Source organism: Sus scrofa, chromosome 1, assembly GCF_054392235.1.
Source record: "Sus scrofa isolate SSC_HxYL_T2T_F1_AM1 chromosome 1, Sscrofa_HxYL_maternal_Yorkshire_Landrace_v2.0, whole genome shotgun sequence".
In the NCBI taxonomy this organism is placed as follows: domain Eukaryota; kingdom Metazoa; phylum Chordata; class Mammalia; order Artiodactyla; family Suidae; genus Sus; species Sus scrofa.
Window position 1 is genome coordinate 181,286,169 of NC_139383.1, and position 22,620 is coordinate 181,308,788.

Consider the following 22,620-nt stretch of genomic DNA (forward strand, 5'->3'; position numbering starts at 1 on the left):
GGAGGAATTTTATAAGGCAGGAAAAGACAGAAAAGCAATGCCTCTCAGATATGGTGCCATGATTGGGTTTCAAGAGAAACAGCAAAAATTAAGAAACATTCATCTTAAATAGTCTTGCTAAAGATTAACGATGCGGTACCTGATTTTGTTTCCTTTTTCTTTTTTATTAATTGTAATCTGATGGAAGAGAGCTAGGAAACTGTCTTTGTGAATGCTATTGTCTGATGTGTGAATTATGATATTTTTAGGTCAGAAAGATTTAAAAGGTTTGGCAGAGCAAATTTCCATGAAGTGAACAATATATAAAACAATTGATTATTTAGACACAGCATTTATGCCATGTAGGCTACCATTTGAGGTTGACAATCTAGAAATAGAACCTCTTACGAAAAATGCTGGTGCTCTTAGAAACCAGCCACTTCTTTGAGTAGCTCTGTGTTTGTTTAGAACAAGAGATTATAAGGGCATACAAAGGATGTACTTGCAGTGAAAGTAAAAGACATGCTATTTTTTCCTGAACAAATTAGATGAATTGTAAATACTGGGTTTACTCAGAGCTATGTTGCTTTTGCAGCAAATGATTTGAAATAATTGTTTTTTAAATGGGATTTTTGACAATAGTGGTAGAGGAAATTAGTGATGAAAGTTTAGAAGGACTGAACATACTAGTAGAAGTCAATGTAATCTAATTTCTCCTGTTCAGTGAAGTTTACTTGGCCCATACACGAAACAAAGATATTTTAGAAAGCTTTACTACTTAATACGAAGAATTTCTTTCATTCAAAAAATATTCCTTAGGCATCTCTTTTACTACATCTTGGGAAAAATGAAATTAAGTTCAAAGCTATAATTGGTTCTGCCATCTCTCAAAAAGCATAGAATCTAGTTGAGAGACAAAGCATATTTACATGAATTAAAAAGAGCAACTGAAAAGATGTGAAACTCCGGTAGGAGACAGTGCAATCCACATACATGAGAAACACTTATCTTATATACAATTAATATATATTTTTTCAGAGCAGCGCTTCCCTCATCTTTTCCTAACTTCTTGTGTGAATCAGTCATGATCCTCTTTATTCTCACCTTTGACTAACGTTTTGATATTTCTTAAGAAAGGAAAGGAGGGCTTTTGCTCTAATCAATGCTGATGGCTTGAGTAATATACTCCTCGTCTAGCTAACTGCACATAGAATGAGAAGAGCTTAGAGTGCTGTTATAATAAACCTAGTATAAATCTCTCTTCTTTAACATTGCTAATGGAAATAATCTTGTTTCTTTTTCTAATATTGTTCCTTAATCTTCATTTTACATGAGGGCTTTTCCTTGTTTCCCTTGGCTTAAAACTGGGTCCAAGCTTCATATAAAGGAAATAATTGCTGAGAAGCTAAAAGAGCATAAGTAAAATTGGCAGTGGGTTGTAACTTTGATACCGGTGATAGACTTCATTAAAGGCAACAGGCCAGATTTAAATTGCCATAAAGTCTATATTAAAACTATGTAAGGTCTGAATGTCTGTAGCATTTATTTATGATATTCTAGAGTCAAAAATAAACATTTTCAAGAGATATAACTTTGTTCTTCTGGTATAATAGTCCATTCTGTAACCATAGGCTCCCAGCTGCTTCTTAATGAGATACAAGCATAATTCAGAGAAAAATAGACTAATAAATCAAGACTATTAGTAGCAAATGATGTAATAATAGTTAAGAGAGGGAGGACTATGATCCACAAAAGGACTTTTTTTACCAGGCTACACTGTCGTACACTCTGATTGCCGGCAGACAACAATGGAGAGTCAATATTACATTCAAAAGTTACAAACTTTAAATTAAGAACTTTATGATCAAAAAAAGAGAGACTTAAAAAATTCTTGCAGCTTTCATAGAGTACTCAGTATATTGATATTTGTAGCTTTTTAACTTTTTCTGGATAATTAAAAAGGTTTTTGATTCAAGTTCTTTGAATTGTAATCACTATCAAGCATGCCCAATACATAACTTCAAAATGGTGGGATTTTTCAAATTATAAATTGACTATTTTATCTGATATTTTCTGGATATTTCTGATATTATCTGATATTTTCAGAGGTTAGATTTAACATCTAGACATTGCCAGCTATATTTTAGATGCCTATATAAATTTCCAAATAGATGAGAAAATAGAATTCTAGTAGACAGGTGTCTATTTTCCTGAAAGATGCTGGAGTAATATAACACACTTTGTAGAATTTTTTCTTTTTCTTTTTTTTTCTTTTTAGGGCTCCACCCATGGCATATGGAGGTTCCCCGGCTAAGGGCTGAATGGGTGCTGCAGCTGCCAGCATATGCCACAGCCACAACAATGTGGGATCCAAGCCATGTCTGCAACCTACACCACAGCTCATGGCATTCTGGACCCTTAACCCACTGAGCGAGGCCAGGGATCAAATCTGCATCCTCGTGGATCCTAGTTGGGTTTGTTAACCACTGAGCCTGAAGGGAACATTTTTTTTTTTTTGATAATCATTCAAAGTATTTAGTGCACTTGGAAGAATTCACTGAGCATAAGTATTTGGTGCATAGGTCCTATGAGAAGATATAGACAGTCATAGGGAAATTTCTGCCTTTCATGACAATATTTAATGGAACTATGATAAGAAACAATTGTACCTGAAATGAAAAGCTAAATACATAATAGATAAAATCACGCAATCCATTTTTATTGGCAAGATAGTTTTTAAAGGCATAACAGAAAAGCATTTAGGGACTCCTTGTTTTCTCCGGAGACTTTATATTTGCTGTGAAAAAAATATGTGAGTAATTAATTAGAGGTAATTTAAATTATTAAAGAAAATTTTGTCCTAGATTTAATAAAGAATGTAATGAAACCAATTTTCATTGTATTTTTTGTGTGTAAGATCTAAGGTTTCTTCTACTCAAAACTAGCAAATTAATTGACGGAAAAATGTTCTGTTTATCATACTATTCCCATATATTCCCATACATTAATTAACATTCTTTGTAAACTTTGGTGAGTTCTTTAATTCTTCTGTGCCTTGTTTCTTGTGTACAGAAGAGGGACCATTCTGACATCAAATGTCTTTCAATTTACCCTTATGCAGATAAGGAGGGTTTTGCATTCAGTTTCCAAAATAGGATTGTTTTCCATTCAGGATACCTAGGGTAGAAATTTTATAATCATTTTCAATAGTAATTTCATTATTTAATCACCCTTATGCAAGGTAGGTATTTTTTCATCTTTGCATCTAATATTTAAAAAAGTCTATGTTATGGGTTAAACTCTTTTCTTTTAACTCTGAGCCTTATGGGGCTAGGAAATAGCAGCTGAGCCCCCTGGAAATTACTCTTTCAGTGCTTGCAGATAGTTCTGCTTCCCTTCAGGTGAAATGCTTCTGTCATGCTGACCATTTTTATGAAGTGCTCTATGTTGTTTCAGTATATGTTAAATAATTCATTCAAGTGGTACCTCTGGTTCTGAAAAAATTTTCCATAATACAACAACTGCTTTTCCCCAAGAACAGGTCACCTTATTTGAGGTTTCAACCAGTCAAGAAAAGGTATAATGCACAGAAGTTGAGGAAGTGTTTGTCCAGAAAGTTAGGTGTATAAAATCACAAACAATTTCATTTCCTCATTCTGTAACCTCACTTAGAGATGTTTTTGTTATTAATGAGATAACATTAAAATTGCTATCCATGTTGTTTAGACCTTTTGTAAATTAGTCAATTCATTTTAATATTGACAAAGACTTCCTGAGGTCTAAGTTCTACTTAAGACTCTGACACTTGAATGACTTTGAGTAAATCTTCATATTTAATAACCTGTGTTGTCATATTTTTAATAAAATATAATTGTGAAGCTGTGTGTGTGTATGGGTCCTTGAAAGTGCTCTTCCATGTAAAAATTACTAAGTAGAAATTAGTTTTGGTTTAAGAAATTAATCTTCAATTATTGAAATTCTAAACAAAAGCTAATTTTTCAACACTAGTTTGGACATTTTTTTAAATTCATTTTATCTTTTTTTTTTTCTTTTTGTCTTTTTTAGGGCTGCACCTGAGGCATATGGAGGTTCCCAGGCTAGGGGTCCAATCGGAGCTGCAGCCTCCAGATTACGCAACAGCCACAGCAACGCTGGATCCGAGCCATGTCTGCAACCTACACCACAGCTCATGGCAATGCCAGATCCTTAAACCACTGAGCAAGGCCAGGGATTGAACCCTCAACCTCATGGTTCCCAGTTGGATTCGTTAACCACTGAGCCACAACGGGAACTGCCATTTTAGCTTTTTAAATTGAAGTATAGTTGATATATAATGTGTTAGTTTCAGGTGTATAGCAAAGTAATTCAGTTAAGTGTGTGTGTGTGTGTGTGTATTCTTTTTCAGATTCTTTTCCTTTATAGGTTATTACAAGATACTGAATACAGTATATAGTAGGTTCTAGTTGGTTATCTATTTTATATGTAATAATGTGTATATGTGAATCCCAGACTTCTAATTTAACACCTTCCTCTCTCCCCTTTCTCCTTTAGTAACCATAAATTGGTTTTCTATGTCTGTGAGTCTATTTCTGTTTTGTAAATAAGTTTATTTGTATCATTTTTTAGATTTCACATATGTATAACATCATATTATATTTGTCTTTGTCTGACTTAACTTACTTGGTATGATAATCACCAGGTCCATCCATGTTGCTGCAAATGGCATTATTTCATTCTTTTATATGGCTCAGTAATTCCATTGTATCATATCTTCTTTATCCATTCCTCTATCTATGGACATTTAGATTGCATCCATGTTTTGGCTATTGTAAATAGGGCCACAGTGAACATCAGGGTGCATATATGTTTTCAAATTAGAGTTTTTTCTTTTCTGATATATGCCCAGGAGTGGGATTGCTGGATAATATGGTAACTCTATTTTTAGTTTTTTTCAATTCTTAAAATGTGTAAATTATTTTTTAGCAGGTTCTATAGACATTTGCACTTGCTGAAATCTTTATTAAAATGTCTAGAATCACACTGATTTCATAGATTTTATAATCAATGATTAAGTTTTAGATACCTTTAATTGCTCCAGATGGTTATTTAGTTATAACTTCCAAGGCTATCCAACTGATATAAATATCATTTAGCAACATTTTCAGCATTTAATAATCAACTCACTTAAAATCTGATAGTGCTTGTACTATGCAAACTAACATTTCCAGGAATTTAGAAGAATTAACAGTTCATCATGAACTGGCCTTTCCAAGAGCCAAAAGTAAAGAGGAAACAAACCTTTTAAAGTAGAATTCAAGTACCTCATCATACGTGGTGTTTCCATAGATATGAAAAGAGCATTAACAGAGTGTTTTAAAAAGAGAATTATAATTAACTAGGGAAAGCTAAACAGAGATCTTAGAGAAAAATATTTATAGTTGAGTTTTGAAGAGTTGACAGACAGATAAGAGGGTGAGAGGTGGATGTTATGGAAAGCTTTAAAGTAAAAGACCTTGAAGAAAGCTCAAACTTTGAAGATCATTAGCTATATTGTGGGGATAACTGTATAGAGAAGAAAGGATGAGAGTAAGGTAATATTAATGAAGCATGTAGACACTTCCACTGAAGAGTAAGGTGATATTAATGAAGTATCACTTTGAATACCAGGAAGAGAGTCTGAACTTCATTCTGTATGCACAAGGAACATAGCTCTGACAATAATGGAATTGAGAGTATTATGTGACCAGAAGCTAAGAGTACAGAAAGGAAGATAGTGGTAAAAATATAAAATGAGGGAAGCAATCATATAGGACTTGATTCTGATTGGTGATTTTTCAAGGAACTAAGTGGTGATAGAAAAGAGAGAGCAGATTGTTAAGATTCCAAAAAGGATGAGCATATACCTCAATATAAAAAAGAGGGGGAAAAAAAGAAAATGATGAGCAGAATAGGAGGAACCAGAACAAGAGTTTGTGACAAAGCAACCAGATTTAAAGAAAGATAGCCATATTTCAGAAAAGCCTAGAGAAAAGGGAAATATGATGGGTGGTTGTTGAATCTAATGATGTAGAAGTAAGATACTTTTGTAAAGCTATCATCAGAACTCAGGTTCATGAGTGGTAGAGAAAAGAGAAATTGAAGATGCAAATGCAGTGTGCCCTTTCAATAAGTTTTGTGTTGTGGGAATGGGAGTGGATAGGAAATTGAGAAGATTCAGTACTTTGGGTGATAATGTGGGAATGTGAGACTATTAGGAGGTATGACCCAAGAACCCAAGTGAAAAGGGAATGTTGAAACACCAAGAGTGAAATATTTATGAACAAATCCAGAAAACAAGGAGGAATAAATTTTTAAATAGAGCATATGTTGGAGATGGGGTGGAGATGGGGGGATCGGGGAGCAGTCTGAGACAGGACATCCAATTTCTCCTGAGCCTGGAGGAAAAGGATAAAGGGTAGATTCAGATTTCTAGGAATTTGAGGTAAAAGAAATAAGACAAATTTAGGGAATTCTTATTGGTTGTGCTTAATGCTATGAATGATTAGTCAGCAAGGGATGCATGGGGATACTTTTCCTTTCTATGCCTCTAGTAATAACTGTTCCTTTTCAACATATATGAGAAGTAAAATGAAATTCTAACCATACATTTAATAATTGCTTATCATTATTAATGATTTTTATGGTAGCTCTGGTTGGAAATAATCAGGCAGAAACATCCCAATTCTTGAATTCATTTTAATACCTGAAATGTCCTATATATCTATTTTAAACAATTTATTTTATATTTTGAGATTTTATTATAAGTTGGTAGAAATAGTAAAATGTGTTAAAATGCCCTTGAAGAGAGTTTTGATATCTATAATATGTTAATTATAGGAATCAACTCAACAATAGCAGCGTTGGGATTCATAAAATGGTTGTTCACAAAAGATAAAATATAAATATTCAATAAACAAATGAAAATTCAACCTCACTATTTAGAAATATGGAACTTTTTATCTACTGGCAGAGATTTTTTAAAAGTGATACTTCTAGTTTTGGTGAAGACAGAGTACTAAATATTATCCCGGGAGTAAGAATACAGTTTGAACAGTGGGAACATTAACGAAGCTTTGTTTTTGGAGTTTGTTCTAAAGTTTACACTCCCATTTTTTAACTTATCACAGTCTATGTTGAGATAATATAATACAACTTTGTATATTATAAGAAGTAACAATGCCCTCTTTCCCTTCTCATAGTGTGCTTTTGCTGTCATACATTTTTATTTTACGTAGTTTACAAACTACATAATTCACTGTTATTATTTTTGCTTCAAGATGTCAGTTATCTTTTAAATAAATTTAACATGAGTAAATGTTTACATCTACAATATATTAACAATATCCTGTGCTTTCTATTTCCTTGAATAAATCCAATTGACATCTAATACCCATTTTCTTCTGCCTTAAAAGCTTTTTTTAAATTTTATTTATTTATTTATTTATTTATTTTATTTTCCCACTGTACAGCAAGGGGGTCAGGTTATCCTTACATGTATACATTAAAATTACATTTTTTCCCCCACCCTTTCTTCTGTTGCAACATGAGTATCTAGACAAAGTTCTCAATGCTATTCAGCAGGATCTCCTTGTAAATCTATTCTAAATTGTGTCTGATAAGCCCAAGCTCCCGATCCCTCCCTCTCCCTCCCCTGTATTGAAGTTCCCGTCATGGCTCAGTGGTTAATGAATTTGACTAGGAACCATGAGGTTGCGGGTTCGATCCCTGGCCTTGCTCAGTGGATTAAGGATCCAGCATTGCACTGAGCTGTGGTGTAGGTCGCAGACGTGGCTCGGATTCCGTGTTGCTGTGGCCCTGGTGTAGGCCAGCGGCTACAGCTCTGATTTGACCCCTAGCCTGGGAACCTCCATATGCTGCAGGAGCAGCCCTAGAGATGGCAAAAAGGCAAAAAAAAAAAAAAAAAAAATGAAAATTGGATTTATTCAAGGAAATGGAAATACACTGTATTGCAGTGTAGGACTTCTGGAAGCAAATATTTTCAGCTTTTAAATTTTGGGGTCTGAAACTATTTTTCAAATTCATTTTTGAAAGTCTTTTTCTCTGAATATAAAATTTACTTTTTAAAAATTCAACATATTAAAAATAGCATTCATTGCCTTTTAGTTTGAATTGTTTTCTAATGCGAAACCTGCTCGGTGTAATGTTTTTGTCCTATCTCCTTTGAAGGGTTTTTTTCTTTTTTCTTTATGTTTTTCTTTAAGAGATTTAATTATTGAGCCTTGTTACATTTTATTTTGTGTTTATCATGATTTTGGAATCTATGAGCTTATAGTTTTCATCAATTTAAGAGTTTCTGGCCTTTATTTCATTTATTTTCTGCCTTCCATTCCTCCATTACTCAAATTATACATATGCTGACTGCTTGATATTGTACTTTCTGTTTCTTCTTGTTTCAGTATTTTTCTTTCCACATTTAATTTTGCATAGTTTCTGTTGCTTCAAGTTTAATGATTTTTTTCCTTCTTCAGCACTTAACCTGTTGTTAAATCCACTCAGTGTGCTAAATCCACTCATCTCAGATATTGAATATTTTAATTTCTAGTTCTTATATTTGGATCTCTTAAAACACCTTTCATTTTTTCACCTCATCATGGTCATTTCTAAATTACATTCTTAAGCATGTGAAGAATATTTGTAATAGTTGTTAACATTCTTACCTGCTGGTACCACTACCTCAGCAATTTGTGTCTGTTTCTATCGCTTGATTTGTCTCCTGATTATGGATTATGTTTTCTGCTTCCTTGCATGTTTCAAAATATTTGATTAGTTCCAAGATATTGGGATTTTTATGTTGTGTGATAGGAACTTTGTTGATTCTTTAAGTAATGTTGGATATTACTCTGGAATACAGTTATTTGGATCAGTTGTGGTCTGCTTTGAAGACTTTATTTTTGGGGCCTGTGGTTTAATTAAACCCCACTACAAAAAGATAGCCTTCTGTGAACTTAACTTGATGCCCCATGTCTTATGAAGCCTCACTATTCTGGCCTATAAGAACACAAACTACTCCCAGCCTTGTCTAAGCTTTGGGAATTTTTATATCCCATCATTTTAGTTGTTGTCTTTCAGATTATGTAGTTTCCAGTTATGAATATGCAGATTTGTACTCAGCCAAAAAACTTGAGGGGACTCTGAACATCTCCAGAGCTCTCTCTATGCACTTAACTCTCCATTTTTTGGTACTCTACACCATATATTCTAAACAGTCTGACCTCTCAAAATCTGATTTTTGTTCCCTCAGGTCAATGAGACCACAGGCTCTATATGAGTTTCCTCCTTTGTTGAAGCCTGGAAAGTGGCTCTGGACAGTGAACTGGTATAATTTTACATCTCATTTTGTTGTTTTTTCTTCTCACAGGAGTATAGTCCTTAACTACTTATTGTCTAATGTTTAAAAATCGTTGTTTTATGTATTTGTCCAGTTTTCTAGTTGTGTAAGGCAGGACTATAAATCTGATTTCTGTCCCTCCAACTGGAAAAGTTGGATCAAATGTCCCCCAAATCTATTTGTACTTTGCTATTAAATTTCACTTCTTTTCCTTCTTAGGTCATTATTTTCCATTTAAAATTTTCTGGGATTTATTATTTTTGGTCTGTTCAATTCTTAGGGTTTCTTCTTATTAAATTAATGCCCAGTCTCTTTTGCTTTCTAGGATATAGGCTGTATATCCAGCAAGATCATGGTATCAGGGGTGACATATTATTAATTTTTTTTTTTTGGTCTTTTTGCCATTTCTTGGGCCGTTCCAGCGGCATATGGAGGTTCCCAGGCTAGGGGTCTAATCGGAGCTGTAGCCGCTGGCCTACTCCAGAGCCACAGCAACGCAAGATCCGAGTCGCATCTGCAACCTACACCACAGCTCATGGCAACGCCGGATCGTTAACCCACTGAGCAAGGGCAGGGATCGAACCCGCAACCTCATGGTTCCTAGTCGGATTCGTTAACCACTGCGCCACTACGGGAACTCCTAATTTTGAAATATAACATAAATTCTGAACAACTCAGGTGAAAATACTTGTATCAGATTATTATCAGATACAAGGACTGACATAATACTTTTATAAATGTTCTTGCTGAGATTAAGCAATTTTTAAAAATCAAAGGCTATTTTTCCCTCCCTGAATGTGTTTAAAGAAAAAACAAAGTCTTTGCTTTCAATATTCATGTCTTACTTAGTGCTACATGACTCTATTGATGTACAGAGTAGACCTTTTTAAAATAATCAAGTATCAAGTCACATTTTATCAGTGGCTATTATTCTGGACATGGGCCATGGATGCATCTTGGGTCTACCTGAAACCCTGAAAATTGATGGAACATTTTGTGTATGTGTATTACTTCTATACCTCTCTGTAGTGGTACAGGACCCAATGATACAAAAAAGTTTTAAGAATGCAAATGAAATTATAACCTAGCTATTTCTTATACATATATTTCTGATCAGAAGGAATCACTAATAAATTTTTAATGAAATTATATTTTATTTTATCTTTACTTTTCCTTTTATTCAATGCTTAATTTTTTAAAAAAAAATTCCTATCTAGTTAGAATTTATAATTACAGGGAAATGATTTGAAACTTTCAGGGCCCATTAATCTTACTCAAGTCTTCAGAGATAAGGACAATTGAAAAAATTCTTTTCCGTCAGAATGCGATCCTGTAATTATTTTAAAAAATGATTGGAAATAATGTTAGGCAAGAAATAACTAGAATTTATTTCACTAGTGTGTCCCTAGTGAATCCCTTCCAAACTTCCACAGTGCCCCCTCTGAATCCCAGTGATTCTCTTCCCTCCCAAGTGCAAAACATACTTAGCTCTTCCCAAGACACCCCATGTTTTATCTTGTTAGGTTATCAGGATCAGGTTTAAAGTCTAGAATTTCATTATCCAAATCAGGTCCAGAATGAGTCTAGTCAAGTGAGATGCTTTTTAATCTGAAGGTCCGTAAATCAGAAATAATTTATCTGCCTTCCACTCACCCAGTGTTGAATGAAGGGACATGATTAATGCCGCTGGCATATCTATCTAAAGCAGAAAATAGAAGACAGAGAGAAGACATTGTTCTACAGCAATTTGGGAATCCAGCTGGGCTCAGATGATAATTCACCCTGCTTTGGATGGAGGAAACGTATGCTGATTAAGGCCCATTTCTGCTCCCTGAGATTTATTTACTTTTGGTTTTGGCTTTATGCTCCGGGTTCTTGGCTTCAAACTGAGTCATTGCTCTGTTTTCATAAGACATGCCCTAGGCTCTCAGCTAAGTACCTTCCATTCCACAACCTGTTTTCTGCTCAAGGAAATTTAAAGGCTCTGAGAATTCTTTTCATTTTGAATGCCTGTCCCTTTCAGGTACAGTTGGTACAATTATTCAATTATTTTAATATTTTATGTTGTTTTTATGCATTGTTGGATTATCTACTTTTGTAAGTTGGCTCCATTAGATAGACTCACATCCACATTTCTTTCTGAGATAATTCTTCTTGAGTCTGGATTGCCCTTATGATTTTTATGAGTCCTTGTCTAGTTAAGAGGGTGTAAAATGCAAATCTCTCAAATTCATAGCAGATCTTTTTTCTAGGCAGGAAAATCTGAAAACCATACCCTTAAGATTTTTGGAAAACATTAGTTAGCTGAGTAGGTCTAGAATGCATACCCTTATTATTCTTAGAAGTCATATATATATTTTTTCTAGCTGAGAAGGTCTACAAAGAACTGCCTTAAATCTTTCTGAAGTCTTAACAAAGGGTCTTACAGATGCTCTCTCAGTCTTAAATTTATCCTGAGGCCACATTTTACAAAAAGAGCTCTGCATTTGATCTTTGCCCAGATGCTGTTTCTTAGTGTGAAAAATTTCTGCTATCTACAAAGACTAGGTATGAGAAACAGTTTTAAATTTTAAGCAAGAAAATCTGTGCTTCCTATACTTCCTTTAAATTCTTATAGAAAAGTTAAAAGTATCTTCTGTAGTTCCATTTTCTCTATTTTTTCATATTGTAGGGGAGCAAAATTTGCCTCCCCCCCCATTATGTCTTTAGCGTGTGGATTATTTCCAGCTGAAAACAATCAAAGCCCAAGGGACTCAGGAAGAAACTTAAGACTTGCCCCCAACTGTCTAAAAAGAATTTGCAGAGTGGGCTTATTCCAGACAGGGAGCATCACCACAAATAAGTATAGTAAAATACGAACTAGGTGTAGTAGATAGGGAGGAACCCAGAAAAGTCTGTTAAAATTTCAGTCTGTGTCCCACTGCTTTTGTGGCCTAGTAACCATTTGTTTACTGAATGTTTGCTTTCCATCTCTATGTTAATTTCTTTCCCTCCCTCTGAAGTTCCAAACCACTGCACTCACCAACTTCTTTTGTCTTTAGCTGATGATATTTATGATGAGGGTTTTGGCCATTCTGGTGAGTTACTCAATTCCCCCAAGTCTCTCCCATGTACAGTGACTCCTGAACAACACATTTGAATTCTGTAGATCCACTTACACACAGATTTTTTTTTTTCAGTAATGAATACTACACAATGTGTATACTATATGTGTACACATGTGCAATAAGTGTAGTGTTGTTTGTATTGCTATATGTAGTAACCATATATAATTGTTTGAATACATGGATGATGAACTGCAAATGTGGAAGGATTGCATATACAAAGAAACCGCATAGATAACTGACTATAAATTATATGCAGATTTTTGATTTTGTGGAAAGTTAGCAACTCTAACCCCCACATTGTTCAAGGATCAGCTATATACATGTCATTAAATTTTTGTGTGATTTTCTCCTGTTAATCTATCTCATGTCAATTTAATGCTTAGATCAGCCAGAAAAACTTAGAAGATATATTTAGAAGGAAACTTAGAGGAAAATTTCTTCCTATCCAACCATATTAAGCTAAAATAAACCAGGTGACACTTTTGATATTCTGCCAGGGAAACAAAAAACAAACAAAAAAAAATAACCTTCTGAGCTATGTCAAATATCTCATTAGGTAAATTTTTGATACCAAAGGCAGTAATGTACCAAGGGGAACAGTCTACCCAGATTCTAGGCAATGAGAGAGTGTGTTGTCTGTGGAGAATTTAAAAATGATACTGAAACTAAAATTTATTCTTCATTTGATCACTACTGAGTAGCAATTACAAACCATGTCACTAAAAAAAAAAAAAAAAATCCTCCTCTTTCCTTATGTTACATGGCAAAAGGAATTTTGCAGATATAATTAAGGTCTCTAATTAGTTAAGTTATTCAAAGAAGTAATATCCTGGGTGGGGCTGACCTAATCCGATGAGCTCCTAAAAGAAGAAAAGTGGATCTAGAAGTTGGACAGAAGTAAGAAGGATAGAAGTAAGAAAGATGCAGGTGTGCTCACTTTGAAGGAACACATTACTGCTATTAACTGCCTTTTAGGGCCATGTGATTTAAGCTTGGTGAGACCCTGAACAGAGAGCCTGACATAGGTATTATGAGATAATAAGTGGGTGTTGTTTCAAGCTATGAAATTTGTTGTAATTCATTATACATCAATAGAAAAATAATATATTTGGTTTATATTTTATTATACCATGGTTTCATATGGGACGATGGTTAAGAAATGTGGAAATGGGGTGATGTTAAGAATATGGGATGCTGGTTAAGAAATATGAGCTTATAGTAAGCTATAAAATTCACTGCACTATCACATAAATAGTTAACAACTATTTAAGCACTAAATATTTTTAAAGTAGAACAAAAGTACTATTAAGATAAATGCAGCATTCTTTGAAAATACAGATATGAAGTGATTGATTATTCTTGAAGGTTTTGAGGTAACTGCATTGTGTTGACATCTGGACTAGGCTTTGAAGGATGAGTAACAGTTGGCCAGACTGACAAAGAAGGAAAGGACATTCTAGGATGAACAGCATGAGTTCTTCCCCTGAAAAAAGTTAAATGCTTGAGATTCTGGAAAAGAAACAGACTGAGCTGTTTCAGGAGATCTTACACTAAATTTTTTAATTTAATATAGTTACCTTTACCACCACAAGTTTAGTTTTAGAGAATACAATATTCTGTTTGTGTTTATGGATAAAAATAATTTCTTTTCAAAATGTGGATACTTTTTAGAAGAGAGAAATTGGAAATGTTAAAATCAGTCCCTGTGTTTCTGGAACTTCTAATCGGTTAACATTACCTGAAGAGTCAGGCTGGCACAGGTCAAAGAATTGGGAAATTGAAGTGATAAATATTTTCTTAGCTATGACAATAGTCTTCACACAAAGGATTTTTATAACCAGTTTTATAAAAGCTGCATGTTTTATATAGATATATATGCTATCCGATTAAAAGGTTTTATTAGAAATTATGATATTTATGATATATGAGATGCTCTTTTATGTTTAAAATATTGTTATATAATGTTAAACATATTATAATCCATAATAAAATCGTTGTACATTTGTACATTTTATGTCAACTGTAAGGGAATGTATGATTTAACATAATTCATAAGAAAGTCATTTCTGATTATACAAGCAGTTTGAAATACTTCTATTTCTTGTTTCATTGTACATCATTTTAATGTAAAATCAGTAGGGAAAACAGCAAGAAAAAATTCAGTGTTAAAAAAAAATTAGCAGATTCTGGACATATGACAACAACATTGGGATAACTAAGCCAAAAAAATATTAATATTGTGTTTCCCCCCTCGAATGTTAACACTGCTGATGAAATGAGCCCAAGCGCATGTTTGCAACCAGAGTAAGGAAAGCCTAAGTTAGTAATAATTAAGCTTGAAGATTATGTTTTTATACTGGATGTACCTAGTGGGTCTTCTAGAACGAGTTCATATTTTTCCTTTCTTCATCTTTTTATCTCAGTTTTAAGCTTGACTGTCTTACTCCTCAACTACTGTGGATTCTTTCTCAGATGAGAAAACTGAGGCTCATAAACCCTCAAAGAATCAGAGAGTCTTATATGTGGAATGGGATGCAGAGGTCATTTAGACTACTACCTTCCTTGTTTATGGCTCTAAGTCACAAGAACCCTCATGTGACATTCTGTGAATATTAAAGATGTCATTACCTCTTAGAGATAGAAATTTTAGGCTCGATATCTAGAAAGCATCTTCACCTTAAATTAAAAGGCTTTGGAGGCACACAGATGAAGCCTAATATCTTTTTCATAAGATAGCCTATCAAATATTAAAAGAGAGCTTTCATCACTGAAGTCCGCTAGTCTAATTAGCCACTAGGCAAATTCTTTGAGTGGGTTGATTGTTGAGTAAAGGGTTAAAGTTGAGATCTCATTCTTCCCATATTTTTTTTTTTTCACCTCCCCATGCTGGCTAAGGGGAAATCCAGGATATTTAAGTAGAAAAAGGCAAATCATTATTGCCTTTCCATGAAAATCTTCTCAAAATTTTTTAATTTAATATGGTTGAATTTCTAAAAAGTGCTATACAAAGGTTTATATCCAGAAATTACAGTAGAAATTATATGTGATATTAAAATTTTTCTTAGTTATACAGTTTCCAAAAGAACTTTGTAACTTGTGGAAATCATCAAAGCTAGTTGACACAACTTTCTGGAATAATTGGGTGCATCACTTCTAGAAGGGAATAAAGGAATATATTACATTTAAACCTGCTTCTTATTTGACCAACTATAATAGCCTCGAAGTATGTACAGATTGGCTCATGTATTTTTTCACTTTTTTGTAATGGTCAGTTACAAAACAATTTAAAGTTACTAGATAGGAAAATACCATGATTCTTCCTTTCTAAACTGCAGGGAATATAATAACACTTGCAAAGGCATTTTGTCTTAACAGTTGACAGATGTGATTAACTCCTATCTTGTCATGGTGATTTTGAATGGGGAAAGATATGCATTAGAGAAGAGAAGGTCTGCCTTCTATTTTGCACATTAGATGCTCCATCATCTTTGCTGGTTTCCTGCAAATAGGATATTCGAGTTCAGTGTATTCAAATTTATTTATTTGGCATAGAGAAATGCTGCTGCCTTTTACCTTTGAACTTGAATAGGTAAAAACATGTTTCAGTGTGCTATGGACTAAATGTTAGTATCCCCCCAAATTCATATTTGAAAAACTAATGCCTAATGTGACCGTAATGGAAGGTGGGGCCATTGGGTGGTGATTAGGTCATGAGGGCAGAACCCTCATGAATAGGATTAGTGCCGTTATCAAAGAGGTCCCAGAGGGCTGGCCAGCTTGCTGCTTCTGCTGTGTGACGATACAGCGAATTCTGTCACTTGAATGTGGACTCACACCTGACCATGTTGGTGCCCTGACCTCTGACCCTACCAGCTATCATTGCTGTGAGAAATAAATATCTGTTGTTCATAAGCTACCCAGTATGTGTTATTTTGATATAGCATCCTGAACAGACTAAGACACAGTGCCAAAGAAATTGTGAATTATGTTCAAGGTAGATTTATATTTCTTTACTCTCGTTTGTATTTCATTAATTCTAATGTATTTCATATTCCTGTTCATACCTCAGAGTCCAATGTAAATGCAACAAGGTATGCTATGCTTGACTATCAAAAAAGATCACTTTAAGTTTAGAAAATAAGTGACATAATCACATAATTGTTATTTTACCCATTTTTAAAAGAAAAAAAATGCCACATTCTTGCATAATATAATATTTTGAGGTCATTGTAGAACTAACGTTTCTATATGGCTTTATGTGGAATACTGAGTGAGTTTGTAATAAATCAACCATTCATTAATTTAAATATATAATTTTGTTACATTTTGGTCAGGAAAAAACTGAAAAGGATTAGGAAAAAAGATCTCTTCTAGCTCCATATGTCTAGGTTTCCAGGATTTTGTCATAAGTCTTATAAACTTATGTCTTATAAATACATAAATACATCTGAACTAGGATTATGAATTGAATATTCTTGTTAATATTTAATTAACAAATTAAGTAAATCTTAATCTGAAAATGTTGGTCTCTTATAGTTATTTAATAAATTGTCAACTAGACAAATGTAGAAAGCTGTAGACTTGGTAGATGAGACATACAAAACCTCCAAATAATAGAGAAGACTGTCAATGACTTTATGCAGCTCAATGGTCCTTTCTCCTTTGTCTCTTCTTTACTGCTTACATCTTCCACAGAGTAGCAAAGACAGACATTTCACACCTCCTCCATCCTTTCTTTGTCATTGACCCATTTCCCCAGACTGGAAGCGTTCAGAAGCCTCTTTTATCTTATATGAGGAAAACTTTACCTGATCTTTCCTAACATAGCCTCTGTCATTGAATGAGACTTTTCATTTCACGTATCACACACCCACAATTCCATAAATGTCTTAAACAGCCCTAGCTATTCACAGTTAAATAACCAAAGTCAAACTATGCATCTGTGTTTTGCATTTCATTTTCTACCTTCATTTTCAGGAATTGTCACTGTCTGTTCTCTACCTTAGGTAATCAACATTTTTTTTTTAAGTGAAATTTCCTCCCTACTAGTTTAAAAATATTTTCATGTTTGTTCCCGTTAAAAACGAAATAACACATCTTAATCCCCTTCCCCTTTTGTGCCCCGGTCCCAAGGAGGAATAGGGAATTAAGAGGTACAAACTCCTAGCATAAAATAGGAATAGGGATTAAGAGGTACAAACTCCTAGCATAAAATAAAGAAGGTACCAGGATGTATTGCACAGCACAGGGAATATAGCCAATATTTTATAACTTTAAATGGAGTATAATCCATAAAAATATTGAATCATTATGTTATATACCTGAAAATAATCCAATATTGTAAATCAATTTTACTTTAATTTAAAAAAACAAATGACGCAAACAACACATAAATAAAACTCCCTTAGTTTACAGCTTACCCCCATCACTACTAGCTACTATCTAATCTTCATCCTTTAAGGATCAATATGTTTTAAGAACAATCATTTTTGTGCTTTTAAGAAATCATATTGGGAAAACTGGACAATCACAGCAAAAGGACAAAACTGGAAAATTATCTCATACCATATGCAAAAGTTAACCCAAAATGGATTAAGGATTTAAATGTATGACCTGAAACTGTAAATCATAGGCAGTAAGCTCCTTGAGGTCAGACTTGGTGATAATTTGGGTTTTTTTTGCCTTTTATTTATTTATTTTTTTTGATTTGACATCAGAGGCACATGAACATGTGGAACAAACAAGTGGAACAACATCAAACTAAAATTCTTCTGTGTAGCAAAGGAAACCATCAAAAAAGTGCAGGAACAGCCTGGCATCTTTTTCTCTTTCCCTTGTCACCCATTATTTAGTGCTTTAACAAATCCAGCCAAAATTTCCTCTTAAAAGTTTCTTGAACTTGTCCTTTTCTCCTCCATCTCTACTACAATGACCACCACCCTTATTCAAGATATTAAGATCCGCTGCCTGAATAATACCAGAGTCCTGACTGTCTTGTCTGTATTCACTCAGCCTTTCTTGGATTAGTTCTGTCTACTGAAAACATTAATTTTCTCATGTTGCTACATTTCTCCTCCCCCCACCCCATCCTTAAAATCCTTTGATAATTTCTCATTGTTCTTTGGCTAAACACAATCTTTGGTATGATCTGGAAGACTCTTCAGGGTCTGTAACCATGAAGGAAACTCTTGGTTTCTTTGTTACATTCACACCATACTATGTGCTCTTCAATCCTTCGTATCCAACATATTTTACCCAAATACTTCTCTATTTAGCTCTTTATATTCAAATTGGAATTCAAGCATTGTTTTCTCAATGTAGTTTTTTCTATCTCCCTGTTAGAATCGGCCACCTCATGATAATCTTTTAGGACCCTGATAACTCGTTTTTAGCACTTCTTCCAGTTAGAACATTGTGTTTTTATCAATGATTATTAAATTCCTATGTTTGCTAGTCAACAATCAGCTCAATCAGGGAAGACATTAAGATTGTTTTGTTCTTTATCATTAAATAATTAGTATTCATGAAATTATTTATGGTGACTTAATAAATGCCTTGCATTAGTTTCCCACTGTTTTCTGGAGGATCACGCTTTTGACCCTTTGTTCCTGGCTTTTACTTATGTTCTCTCTGGTCCTAGACTCTGAGCATCCTGCTAAGGTTTGGATTTGGATTCTCCCTCTGCCACTGTATTCTGAGAACTTGTAGACTAGATAGTTCAACCAGTCCACTCAAATTCCAGAACTTGGACAGAACCTCGCTGCTACTTAGAACTGCCATTCTCCTTTCCCTGAGGAAAATCCTTTTACTTACTTACTTCCCCTTTGTTTATTCATTCCTTATCTTCATGAAACTTTTATCTTCTGACACTGCAAGGATTCTTATGAGTAATCAGTTATCTCGATAATGTTTGACTTTGCAAATCTATTTTTTAATGATTTTAATTTGTTCCATTATAGTTGATTTACAGTGTTCTGTCAATTTTCTAATGTACAGCAAAGTGACCCAGTCACACACACACACACATATATATATATATATATACATTCTTTTTCTCACATTATCCTCCAGCATGTTCCATCACAAGTGACTAGATATAGTTCCCTGTGCTATACAGCAAGATCTCATTGCTTATCCACTCCAAATGCAATGGTTTGCATCTGTTAACCCTAAACTCCCAGTACATCTCACTCCTTCTCCCTTGGCAACCACAAGTCTCTTCTCCAAGGCCATGCATTTCTTTTCTTTGGAAAGGTTCATTGTGCCATATATTAGATTCCAGATATAAGTGATATCATATGGTATTTGTCTTTCTCTTTTCGACTTACTCTACTTGGTATGAGAGTCTCTAGTTCCAACCATGTTGCTGCAAATGGCATTATTATTATTTTTTATGGCTGAGTAGTATTCCATTGTGTAAATATACCACATCTTCTTAATCCATTCATTTGTCAATGGATATATAGGTTGTTTCCATGTCTTGGATATTGTGAATAGTGCTACAAGGAACATACGGGTGCATGTATCTTTTTCAAGGAAAGTTTTGTCTGGATATATGCCCAAAAGTGGGATTTCTGGGTCATGCGGTAGTTCTATATTTCATTTTCTGAAGAACTTCCATACTGTTCTCCATAGTGGTTGTACCAATTTACATTCCCACCGATGGTGTAAGAGAGTATCCTTTTCTCTATACCCTATCCAGCATTTGTTACTTGTTGACTTGCTAATGATGGCCATTCTGACCAGTTTGAGGTGATACCTCCTAGAAGTTTTGATTTGCATTTCTCTAATAATTAGTGATGTTGAGCATTTTTTCATGTGCCTGTTGGCCATCTGTATATCTTCTTTGGAGAAACATCTATTCAGGTCTTTTATCCATTTTTCAATTGGGTTGTTGGTTTTTTTGCTGTTGAGTTGTATAAGTTGTTTGTATATTTTGGAGATTAAGCCCTTGTCAGTTGCATCATTTGAAACCATTTCCTCCTATTCTGTAGGTTATCTTTTTGTTTTCTTTTTGGTTTCCTTCACTGTGCAAAAGCTTGCTAGTTTGATTAGGTCGCATTGATTTATTTTTGCATTTTTGCTTTTATTTCTGTTGTTTTGGGAGGTGGACCTAAGAAAATATTTGTACAGTTGTTGTCAGAGAATGTTTTGCCTATGTTCTTTTCTAGGAGTTTGAAGGTGTCTTATCTTACGTTTAAGTCTTTAAGCCATTTTGAGTTTATTTTTATGCCTGGTGTGAGGGTGTGTGCCAGTTTCATTGATTTCCATGTGGCTGTCCAGCTTTCCCAGCACCACTTGCTGAAAAGGAAATCTAGGATATTTGTTCAATGAGATTTATTAATGTACTGGTTTCCTTCTTATCTATCACTTGCCCTTTAATTCTCCTTCCTCTTGCCCTTTAATTATAACTGTTTCTTGAGCGTTAGTTTTGGTCCTTTGAATTTCTTTCTTTCTTATCCCTCTGGTAATTCATCTATAGTTATGGTTTTGTTTTTAGCAGATTTATTAACATATAATCCACATGCCACACAATTCACCCATTTAGAGTGTACAATTTTTTCAATGGCTTTTAGTATGTTCACAGAGTATATCTCTATTACCAGAGTTATTTTAATAAGATTTTTTATACTCCATTAAAGAAACCCTGTATCCCTTAGCCATCACCCTGCAATCTCCCTACCTTTTTCCCCTGCCCTAGGCAACTACTAATATACTTTGTTTCTATATATTTGCCTATTCTGGGCATTTTTTTAAATTGCAATCACACAATATATTGTCCTTTGTGACTGGCTTTATAATCATGATTTAAAGTAGATAATCATGCCAATTTCTCAATCATTTATTTCTAGATGTAACTCTTCTTCTGAACTCCTGTATATTGACAAATACAAATCACTCAGATCAATTTATTATACATCAAGGAGAATTGTTATTTTTACTTTTTCTTTTCTTTCTTTTTTCTTAGGGCCACATTTGTGGCATATGGAAGTTCCTAGGCTAGGGGTCCAACTGGAGCTGCAGCTGCCGGTCTACACCATAGCCACAGCCACACCAGATCCAAGCTGCATCTGTGACCTATACCACAGCTTGTTACAACACTGGATCCTTAACCCCTGAGTGGGGCTAGGGATGGAATCTGCATCCTCATGGATACTAGTCAGGTTCATAACCCACTGAATCACAACAGAAACTCTGACTTTATTTTTCAACTAGCTCATTTGCCTTTATTCCTTATTTCTGTCAATATATATGACATAACAGACACTGTTAATCTCCCCCAAACCTCATGTTCTCTGTAACCCTATCTATTCAGTGCCTAGCATATAGGTGTTATATGCCTTCTGAATGAATGAGTGATTCAGTGACTGGATGTTTAAGAGTTTTCCTTCTTTCCATTCTCATAACAATTGTCCAGGTCTTTAATTCCTCAGGGCTTCTTCCAAGTGTTTTTCCACCCCAAAGCTGTGGAGCCTCTAACTTCATATTATTAAAATATAATTTTCCTTTTACTATATATTTATTGAACTTCTGCTGGCAAAACAGACTTGCGCAATTCAAACAACATGCGATTTAGTGTCATAGGATCTATGCTTAAGTCCTAACTTCACTTCTTCCTTGCTGTGTGATTATGGATTGGTTACTTCAGGGTTTTTTGGTTTTTGTTTGTTTTTTGGACTCAAATTCCTCTTCTATAAACTGAGAGAGATGGCATTAGTAATGCTTATTTCAAAGAAGCCTGAAAATTCTGTAGTACCTACAATAGTTCCTAGTATATTGCAGATACAGAGAAGAATTTGTGGGAAAAGATACTAAAATGTGATCATATATTTTAAAATACTCTCTAATTTAAAAAGTTTAATTTATTAATTAACTCTGCTTTTGCACACTTAAGAGAGAAACAAATAAAAGGCTTAAACCACTTTCTAGGACCAATAAATTTTATAACCTATAGGCTTAATACAAAGCTGAATGGCAGGCACACTTTGATTGCAATGGAGTATCTCAGTTGAGGAAACCATTTCATGTTTCAAATGTTGGAGTACATTTTTCAGTGTGTTTTGAAAGGATTGGTACATTACTTATATTTATAGAGTCTGGTCCCAGAAGTTGGGCCACTTTTAATAAAAGTGGCACCATGAATTG

The 22,620-nt window shown here is 34.2% G+C and overlaps 1 long non-coding RNA gene across 5 annotated transcripts in view; it reads left to right on the top strand.

The window, feature by feature from the left end:
• Positions 1 to 22,620, top strand: part of LOC102162695 (uncharacterized) — a 704,814-nt gene that overhangs the window by 559,500 nt on the left and 122,694 nt on the right. Inside the window, exons 9-10 of one of the 5 annotated variants that reach the window (XR_014817872.1) lie at positions 9,281 to 9,355; positions 11,025 to 13,212. The exons of the other annotated variants lie outside the window; for them this stretch is intronic. This is a non-coding gene — a long non-coding RNA (uncharacterized LOC102162695). Of the gene's footprint in view, positions 1 to 9,280; positions 9,356 to 11,024; positions 13,213 to 22,620 lie in introns of those variants that run through there. 5 annotated transcript variants of the gene reach the window in all.